At 35.1% G+C, this 10,635-nt stretch overlaps 1 long non-coding RNA gene and 1 pseudogene across 2 annotated transcripts; one reads left to right on the top strand and one right to left on the bottom strand.

Moving 5' to 3' along the window:
- The first annotated feature begins 1,717 nt into the window (after positions 1–1,717).
- LOC107789046 (zinc finger protein ZAT12-like) lies at positions 1,718–2,604 on the top strand (annotated as a pseudogene).
- Positions 2,605–3,896: 1,292 nt separating this feature from the next.
- Positions 3,897–9,026, bottom strand: LOC107789045 (uncharacterized). Of its 2 annotated transcripts, XR_012695036.1 has the most exons (4): positions 8,908–9,026; positions 8,388–8,455; positions 5,841–5,904; positions 3,897–5,763 (listed from the first exon to the last, which is right to left on the bottom strand). It is a non-coding gene; the product is annotated as an uncharacterized LOC107789045 (long non-coding RNA). The 2 variants fall into 2 exon arrangements; XR_012695035.1 differs by having other exon boundaries at positions 3,897–5,904.
- Positions 9,027–10,635: the final 1,609 nt, after the last annotated feature.

Genomic DNA, 10,635 nt, shown 5'->3' with positions numbered 1-10,635 from the left:
TCGTGGTCAAAATCCAAGAATACTAATTTCTAGGTTTTTCTTCAAAATTCAAATTTCTACAAATTTTCATGTTTAAATCCATATATAAACCAAGTATTTAACTTGCAATAGGTGGGAATCACTTACCTTGACATAGATGATGAAAATCTCCCCTTGAAGCTCTCCAAAAATCATCCATCCCAGTGAAAAATGAGAGAGAATGAGCCAAATCCCGTATTAAATCCAATCTGCCCAGACTCGTTCTTCTTCGCGTTCGCGTGACCAGTGTCGCGTTTGCGAAGGCCTGATCATGCACAACATCGCGCTCGCGTTCAAGTTCTCGCGTTAACGGTAACCAAATGCCCTCCTTCTTCGCGTTCGCAGTCTAAGCTTCGCGTTCGCGAATGCTTAATAGCTCAGGGTCCTATCTCCCTTTCCTTCTTCGCGTTCGCGACCACTGCGTCGCATTCGCGTAAGCTTGACCAGACCTTGCCTAGCGTTCGCATCCACTGCTTCGCGTTCGAGAAGGCCAAATCCAGCACCCCCAAAATTTCTTCTTCGCGAACGCGGGACTTCCTTCGCGTTCGCAAAGAAGGAAACCAAACACTAGAAACAACAGTTCCAAAACAGTTCCAAACGATCCGAATCACGAATCGTACCCCAATTCAAGCTTAAAGGACTTTAGAACTTCAAACTTCTACATTCGATGCCGGAACCTATCAAATCACCTTCGATTGACCTCCAATTTTGCACACAAGTCACATTCGACATTACGGACCTACTCCAACTTCCGGAATCGGAATCCGGCCCCGATATCAAAAAGTCCACTCCCGGTCAAACTTCTCAAAAATCTTCAAATTTTTAACTTTCGCCAAATGACCCCAAAATAAACTACGGACCTCCAAATCCACATCCGGACGCGCTTCCAACACCAGAATCACCATACAAAGCTATTCCCAGGCTCGGAATCCCAAACGAACATTGATAACATTGAAATGCACTTCAACTCAAATTTAAGAAATCCTTCTAAAAATGCCAACTTCCATAATAGGTCCCGAAATATTCCTGGGTCATCCAAAATTCGACCCGGATATACGCCCAAGTGCAAAATCATCATGCGAACCTGTTGGAACCTCCAAATCCCGATTCCGAGGTCGTTTACTCAAAAATCCAACCTTAGTCAATTCTTCCAACTTAAAGCTTCCGAAATGAGAATTTTCTTTCCAAATCAACTCTGAACTTCCGAAATTTCAATTCCGACCTCGCGTACAAGTCATAATATCTGAAGTGAAGCTACTCATGGCCTCAAACTGCTGAACGGCGTACTTGAACTCAAAACGACCGGTCGGATCGTTACAAGAGTAGTTTCCTAAAAAAGATTTTCTACTCTCTAACTAAATACTAGAAAATAATTTTCGAAATTTTTTTTTCATTCACCAACTAAATATGAGAAAATAAGTGATAACACCATTTATTTTCAAAGAAAAATATTTTCGAGAACATACCAAACACACCCTTTGTTGTGCGAATGTCTTCTCATTTTTTTTTTTTTTTTGGCTTAAACTTTTAAGGAAACGCTGACCTTTTCGTGTTACTTTCGGAAGTGTCAAATTCATGGAACCTCAAGGAATCCAGCCCTCAATAATGCATTTCCTTGACTAACTTTTCTTTATTTTGACTAGCTTAAGCCAACAAGGAAAGTCAAACGACATTGTTAATTTATCCTAATTAGTAACCTGTCTCGAGCAACTAGGAAAGCTTGGCTAATTTCCTAAACCAATATATATGTACAAACACTCAAGTGTATCATATCCCTCACTTCAACATTCTAATATTTCTCTCAAAGTTTCAAAGTTAGTATATACAAAAAAAAAAAAAAAAAAATATCTTTTTATCTTCATTCTTTTTCTCCAACAATATTATGACAGCCATGAAAAGAAGCAGAGAATACGACACAAAAGTAGAAGCAGAAGCCATCGCCAATTGCTTAATGTTTTTCTCTCATCTAAACAACAAGACTTCATCAAATAATCACAATGAGTTCGAATGCAAGACTTGCAATAAATGCTTTCCATCTTTCCAAGCCCATGGCGGCCACCGTGCAAGTCATAAACGGCCAAAATTACTCGCCGGAGCCGGAGATTTTCTTGTGCAATCCAAAAAGAATAAAATGCATGGATGTTCTATATGTGGTATGGAGTTTTCTTTAGGTCAAGCCTTAGGTGGACATATGAGGCGTCACCGTGATGAAATTAATAAAACGTAGACGGCAGCCGGAAAGACGATTATTCCGGTCGTCGGAAAGAGAATTATACCGGTGTTGAAGCAGTCAAATAGCAGTAAGATGATTTTTTGCTTAGACTTGAGCTTATCCCCTGATGAGAATGTTGATCTGAAGTTATGGCCGACGGCGCCGGTTTCATCTCCGGTTTTGCGATGCTTTTTTTAAGTCCTTTTTAATTTCATTGCTTCCCATATAGGCGACTTGGAAAATTTTTATACCTATTTGTTAATTCTTTCGGTATACTTCATTGTTTTCTTGTATATTTCCTTGATTCCATTGATTCTTTTACCTATGATGAATTAGGTAATTCATATTGATATGACATTTGATTTTGCCTTGATTAGTACTGGTTAAATCTTAAGCTATTTGTAATAAGTTATGATTTTATTAATAAATTAGATAAACATACTAATTACATTAACATAGTAATCGATTAATTAACGTGAAGCCTATACTTTTATCCATCACCATGACGAACTTTGAATGCAAAAAATTAATTTTATCATTAGTTTTAATTTTTTACCGTCTATATATTATCCAGAACTTAATTACTAATTTGAATTCACGTTGTGTATAAATCACTTATTAATCTGATTTGCACTATGTAGGGCCAAAGGGGAAGCACTCCCTATTATAGGGAGTTTCTCTTTTTCGGGAGCTAAACCGGTTAAAGGTTCATCACCTCATCAGCGTACATAGATTATGTTGGTTCGTTTTTTCTAATAATAAATCAAACCAACTATATCGGTTTGAATTGGTTCAGTTTTTCAGATTTTTTTGTTACATGAATATTATTTCAATCTTGTTTTTTTAAAGTTACAAATAAAGTTTTGATAAATATATATGCTGAGTAAAAAATAGAAAAACCCGACAAACATGATCTATTAATATTTTCTTATGGGAGAATATTTTTAGTAACATATGATAGTTTTTTCTTACTCATCGAACAATAATTTTTTGTTGATGTGTGCTTAAAAGGTCAAACGAATTGAATAACTAAACATAAAAATTAATATAAAACCTAAATAATGATATGTTCTATTTAATTTTAAAATTACAGAAATATCATTTTAAATTCGAAAAAGATATAAGAATTTAATAAATCTTGACATATGAATATGAAAGAACAAAGAGATTGACGCATTTTAATAACACTTGATAAGAAAGTGATGATATAACCCATTATTTAAAGTAAATAAAATGGATGCACTTTATAGTTCTATTAAATATTACATCCCATATGAGGATCCAAAATATTTCTAGATATTTTTTAAAATTTTTTTATATAAAGTCTTAAAAATATATATATAAATTATATATTTATATGCAGAGACAGAGGTAGCGTAGTATTTATGGGTTCAGACGAACCCAATAGCTTTTTCTTAGATTTTATTTTATATTAAAAAATTCATTGAATATATATGTTGTCACGACCCAAAATCCAACTAGTCGTGATGGCACATAACCCAACCCGCTAGGTAAGCCAATTACTAACTATCCAATTCCAATGAAATTAATAAGGCAATTAATTAAAAAAATAGATAAAACCAATACATTTTTCCAAGAACTGGTAGTACAAATCATGAGCTTCTAAGAATAGAATTTACAAAACTAGTATGAAATAATACTTCACCTATTTGAAATGTACATGAACAGATTGTTATAAATCTAAGGCTACCATGAACAAGAGACAACTACAACCGGAATGCAGGTACGTCTTCAATTCCAGCTCCCGTCGAGTACAGCAATATCAACATCCAATATCTGCACCCAAGGTACATAAGTATAGTATGTGTACAACCGACCCCACGTACTCAATAAGTAACAAACCTAACCTTAGGTTGAAAGTAGTGACGAGCTTTTACCAATGCCGGGTCCAAAATCAATAGCCCACAACAGTCCATAACAACGTAAAACAATAATACAAGAAGTAACTTAGAGATAAAATGCTCAGCTAAATCATGATTTCTAAAAATAACTCTTTCTTTCAAGTACATCAGTGAAAACCCAAATCGTTTATCGAAGTTGCCAAATATAGGAATAAGTTTGAAAACAATAATTGTTTTCCCAAAATTCCTTCCCATAATAAAAGAGATGTTTCATTTTCTTTTCAGATAACCCGTGTAAAACGAATGCATCACTATGCCCATCTGTCAACATGTGTGGGAAATCATGAATGATGTGATACTGTACAGTATGAGAAAAATACATCTATATGTCTGTATGTCATGTGTGCATGTCAATGCGATGCAACTCGGTGATAAAATCATATGCATACTCTTAGAGTATCATTTCACTTAGTCCTCCCAGTCACTCAGTCCTCACAGTCACTCAATCCCCCCAATCGCTCGGCACTCGCACTCGGCACTTACACTAAGTAGGTACCTGCGCTCACTTGGGGTGTGTACAGACTCTGGAAGGGCTCCTTCAGCCCAAGCGCTATAATCTGCACGGACAACTCACGTGCTATATGGACAACTCATGTGCTATGGTATCAATATCTGTATCCGCACGGACAACTCACGTGCTATAATAAAGCCAATATGGTCTGCTGCGGCGTGCAGCCCGATCCCATAATTTTTCTCACAATCAAGCTCTCGACCTCACTCATTCATCAATCTCTCCAGTCTCTCGGGCGCACAATGTCATAAAAATAGCCCGAAAAATGATGATATGATATATCAATAAATAACAACAGAGATTAAGATATGATATGTAATAACATGAATATGACTGAGTATGAATTTTCAATTTAAAATAAATAATTCACATTAATATGACCTCTGTGGGTCCCAATAATAATGGCACATAGTCTCAATATGATTTTTACTGTTGTTGTTGTTGTTGTTGTTGTTGTTGTTGTTGTTGTTGTAGTATATTGATATCATTTGATTTTGCCTTGATTAGTACTAGTTAAATCTTGCGCTATTTGTACTAAGTTATGTTTTAATTAATAAATTAGATAAACATACTAATTACATTAACATAGTAATCGATTAATTAACGTGAAGCCTATACTTTTATCCATCACCATGACGAACTTTGAATGCAAAAAATTAGTTTTATCATTAGTTTTAATTTTTTACCGTCTATATGTTATCCAAAACTTAATTACTAATTTGGATTCACGTTGTATAAACCACTTATTAATCTGATTTGCACATGTAGGGCCAAAGGGGAAGCACTCCCTATGATAGGGATTTTTCTCTTTGTCGGGAGTTAAACCCGTTAAAGGTGCATCAACGTACATAGATTGGGTTGGTTCGATTTTTATTAAAATAAACCAAACCAACTATATCTATCACGATCCAATTTCACCTATAGGTCGTGATGGCGCCCAACATTACAGTTAGGCAAGCCAGCTTAATAAATTAAGCATATATTGATAAAATTTAAAACCAAAAAATAATAATATACCAAATTTTACCAATATGTGTGCCAAGTCCTGATGTCACAAGTGTATGAGCATCTACTAGATTATACAAAGTCTCAAATACTGCCTGAAATAAAAATAGACAGAATAAAAATACAAGGAGAGATACTAGTAGCTGCAGAGCGACTCAGAAAGACAACTCACTACTATGCCCCTGGATAACGTGGGTGTAAGACGATAGGTCCACCACTAGTACTTGTCTCAGGTCCTGCATAAAAAGTGCAGCAAGTGTAGTATGAGTACGTAAACAACGTGTACCAAGTAAGTATCAAGCCTAATCTCGAAGTGGTAGAGACGAGATGAACGACTTTGACACTCACTATGGGTCAATAATAATAATTGAAATACAACTAGAATATCTAAATTAGCATGATTCACAGAATTTACAATAATTTATTTAACCAACAGAAATAATCAAATTTCTTCAAATGCAACTATTCTCAATATATTAATTAAATTCCTTCAATTCAAATAATTTCTAATTTATCAATTAATCTCATTTACAGGAATAACAATTAATTCCTTGTCACGACCCGTAATTCACTAGTAGTGATGGCACCTAACCCATCCCGTTAGGTAAGCCAATTAGCGATTTTCCATTTTTAATTAATTTAATAACACAATTTAACAAAGGAGTTATCTAAGTCTTATACATCCCCAAGGACTGGTAGTACAAATCATGAGTTTCTAAGAATAGAATTTACAAGCTGATATGAAGTAAATACATCCTTCTGTCTGAAAAGTATATAAACAGAGTTTTTATAAATCTAGGGCTATCATGAACAAGGGGCAGCCATAGAACACAACAACAACAACAACCAATATCTGCACCCAATGTGCAAAAGTGTAGTATCAGTACAACCGATCCCATGTACTGAGTAAGTATCTTGTCTAACCTCGTCGAAGTAGTGACGAGACTTTGGTTAAAAGATGCTCACTGATAAAACCTGTAATGTAACTAATAATAAAACTATACTACAGTACAATAGAGTAGAGCACACGAAACGATTATACAAAGTACTAATGGAGTACTAAAGAAAAACACAATTGAACAGGTATCAAAATCTCACACAATCCTTTCCTGAGAGCGAAAGCCAATAAATCACAACAATCACATCAAAACTTTCATAATGTGAAAAAATATACCCAAGACATCAAATTCAACGGCACGGCAACACCCTTCATGCATTTATTTCATCCTCACCAATTATGCGTAAAGCAGTACCAGCCAAATAACAAAAATGCCGATAACAGAAATGACAGAGTGGGAATTACGCAAATAACTATGGAGGACGAGAGTGTACATGAGAACATCAGTAACAAACTGAACATAAAGCATATAGGTAATGACAATGATTAAGAAAAAGGAATGTAATTTCTACTAACTAGAAAGGTGAAGGCATGAAGACAAATATGACAAATAAGGAAGCGGACACATGATCTTTATAAGTTAGCAAGTAGGGACATGAACGACTAGTATGGAAGAAGACCTACACTTAAGTGCAACAAAAGAGATGGCATGGATGAAATCCTAACAACAGGAAATAGGCATAATATTAGCAAGTTTAAGCAAATAGAAGGCATGATATCATGACAACAAGGTGATACAGGATAAAGACAGAATAATAACGACATATCACATAAGAACTATGAACACGACAATAACAACTCCAGGTAAAGACATGAAGGTATCTGCAAGAAAGAAATATCACAACATAATGCATGTCTCTCGTCCTCACTTGCACGGAAACATCCTTCGTGCCATGAACTCACCATAACATGAAAGCGTAATAATATAAATACAATGGCACGGCATCACCCTTCGTACTTTTACTCACATAACATGGCACGACATCACCCTTCGTGCTTTTACTCACATAACATGGCACGACCTCACCCTTCGTGCTTTTACTCACAATGATATGGCACGACATCACCCTTCCTGCTTTTACTCTCAATAATATTGCACGGCATCACCCTTCGTGCTTTAACTCTCAAATAACATGACACGGCATCACCCTTCGTGCTTTAACTCTCAAATAATATGGCACGACATCATCCTTCGTGTTTTACACTCTCCCTCACATGATAATGCATAAACAAAGGCACGATATCACCCTTCGTACTTTACACTCTTCCTTACCAAGCATATGTATATCAATGACAAATAAGGCAGGAAGCATAAATAACGTTAAGGGGAGTGTTTAAACGAATATTTCAAATGAATCCCAGTCACAACTTTTCAAGCCAACAATAGTTCAATAAACCCACAAGAACCTTTTTATTCAAGTATTCCAACAAATTTCACAAATGATCTACAATACAAATACTAGTATCTCAAGAATATCGGCCGTAGCAATGTATTAATGATTATGCATATTGATGACCGAATTAAATACACCAATGTATTCTCAGAATTTTTATCAAATTTGATCAAGGTATAATAAGCTAAGTCTTAGTTTCTAACATTTAATACTATGGTCTTAGTATCTAGGAGCCAAGTAAGACATGAGGCAAGAAGATCACGTGATTCTACAAGACACAATTTATTAACATATTTTACCCCCGAGCTTGGTTACCATGACACATGCATATATAATCGTCATCTCATATATGTATCACCCCCGCATGTAGCAAACAATGTCAAATAGTAGGAAAAATTTTCTCAACAAAGTTAGGCAAAACACTTACCTAAATTCGGCTAACTCAATACTCAATTTAGCTTTTTCCTTTACAAATTCACCTCCGTTCGGCTCAATCTAGCCAAAGACGAGTTAAATACATCACACAATGCAAGAGAAAACAATTTCAATTAATAAAGTTATGATTTTATAGAATTTCTAAAATCAGACGCAGAACGTGAATGCCAAAGCAGTGCAACTGCAGAACGTGACTTTCTGATGCAAAGTTACTGCAGTCTAAAATCCCAAAACTTAAATCATTATTACTACAATCATTATGTAATCATTATTCCAAATTAAAGACATCAAAACCGTGTAATAGCAAGACTTCGAAAGTGTGTAATAACACTGTAGCAGAAACCAAAATGGGTACAGTGTATTCTTTCCTAAACATTGTACACAGAAACCTCCATTTAATTCGAAGTAATCATTGTCATATTATTTTCTCGTCTCCTAACGATGGGTATAATAACTACAAACTAAATCATGTATAAAGTTAATGTCATGTACTACCGGTGAAGAATAAATACCTGATTCTAATTTCCTCCCCAACTTTTCTTCTCCAATTGTGATCGCCGCCTCTGTTTCCCTTCGTTCCAGTTTTTCTATTTTTTTTCCTTCTATTTATTTATTATAAGACCTAAATCACTCCTTTTCCTACACCTTAGGTCGTACATGGGCCAATAAGGAAAATATATGGGTCCAGCCCATTTCTTTACCATTATTTATTTATCTCAGTTATTTTACGGAAAGGGGCCAAAGTTACCCCTAAACTATTGGGTATAGAACAATTATGTTTTTCTTTTGATTTTGAGACCAAAAATATCCTTACCGTTAAATATTGAATCATGTCATGTTTGACATTACGGACCTACTCTAACTTTCGGAATCGAAATTCGACCCCGATATAAAAAAGTCCACTCCTGGTCAAACTTCCCAAAAATCTAACTTTCACTATTTCAAGACTAATTCGACTACGGACCTCCAAATTACAATCCAGACTCGTTCCTAAGTCCAAAATTACCCAACGAAACTAACAGAACTGACGTAACTCCATTCCGAGGTCAAATGCTAAAAAAGTCAAACTTGGTCAACTCTTCCAACTTAGAACTTAAATCTTGAAGTTCATTCTTCCAGATCGATTCCGGATAACTTGAAAACCAATACCGATGATTTACGCAAGTCATAATATATTATGCGGAGATATTCGAGCCCTCAAAATACCGAGCGAAGTGCAGATTCCCAAAACGACCAGTCGGGTCGTTACATTCCTTAACAAGCAGGAATAATAATTTATTAAATTTCAAGGATTCTCAAATTTATCAATTAGCTTCACAAGCTGAAATAACTATTAAAGTATCGTGTAATTATTATTATTAAGCACGATTTCTGCCGAGGACGTACGACCCGATCCAGAGTATTGTGTACACTGCCGAGGGACGTGCGGCGCAATCCATAGATGCATCTATCCTGCCGAGGTGTTCGCCCCACTCCACAAGAAAGGAGGACATTTTCTTATGTACCTCCGGAAGGAGAGTATATTTATTATAAGATAAATTCGGGAGGAGAACAATTTCTTTTAATAATTAATTAATTTAAACAGAAAATCAAGCATATGAGATTTCCATCCTTTAATATCTTTATCTAACAATTCACAATATGTTCATATATATATATATATATATATATATATATATATATATATATATATATATATATATATATATATATATATATATACACACAAATAATTCATGCTTTGAGTCCTAAACTACCCGAACTTTAGCATTAATAGTAGCTACGCACGGACTCTCGTCACCTTGTGCGTACGTAGCCCCCGCAATTAGCAATAATTATTCTAATTTAATCCCTATGGGATAATTTTCCCCTAACAAGATTAGACAAGAGACTTACCTCATCTCAAAGTCCACTTTCCGATTATCGTGTCGCGTAAAATTCTCAATTCGATGCCAAAAAATCCGAAACTATCCAAACGTTATACAAAATAATTATTATATGTTCAATAATTCGAAATTCATCTATTAAATAAATTACCCTATCCAAAATGGTAAAATTTCTAAAATTCACCCGGGACCCAAGTGCCCGGATTCCGGAAATTTTCGAATGAAAACGTTACCCATAATCTCAGGAACATAAATATATGATTTTTACTAAGTTCCATAACAAATTTCGTGGTTAAATCTCATTTTTGTCAAACACCTAGGTTGTCACCTAAATCCATGGTTTTTACTAATTTA

Source organism: Nicotiana tabacum, chromosome 9, assembly GCF_000715075.1.
Source record: "Nicotiana tabacum cultivar K326 chromosome 9, ASM71507v2, whole genome shotgun sequence".
NCBI lineage: Eukaryota > Viridiplantae > Streptophyta > Magnoliopsida > Solanales > Solanaceae > Nicotiana > Nicotiana tabacum.
Note: the sequence above shows the minus strand (reverse complement) of the source record. Positions and strands in the feature narration are given on the sequence as shown.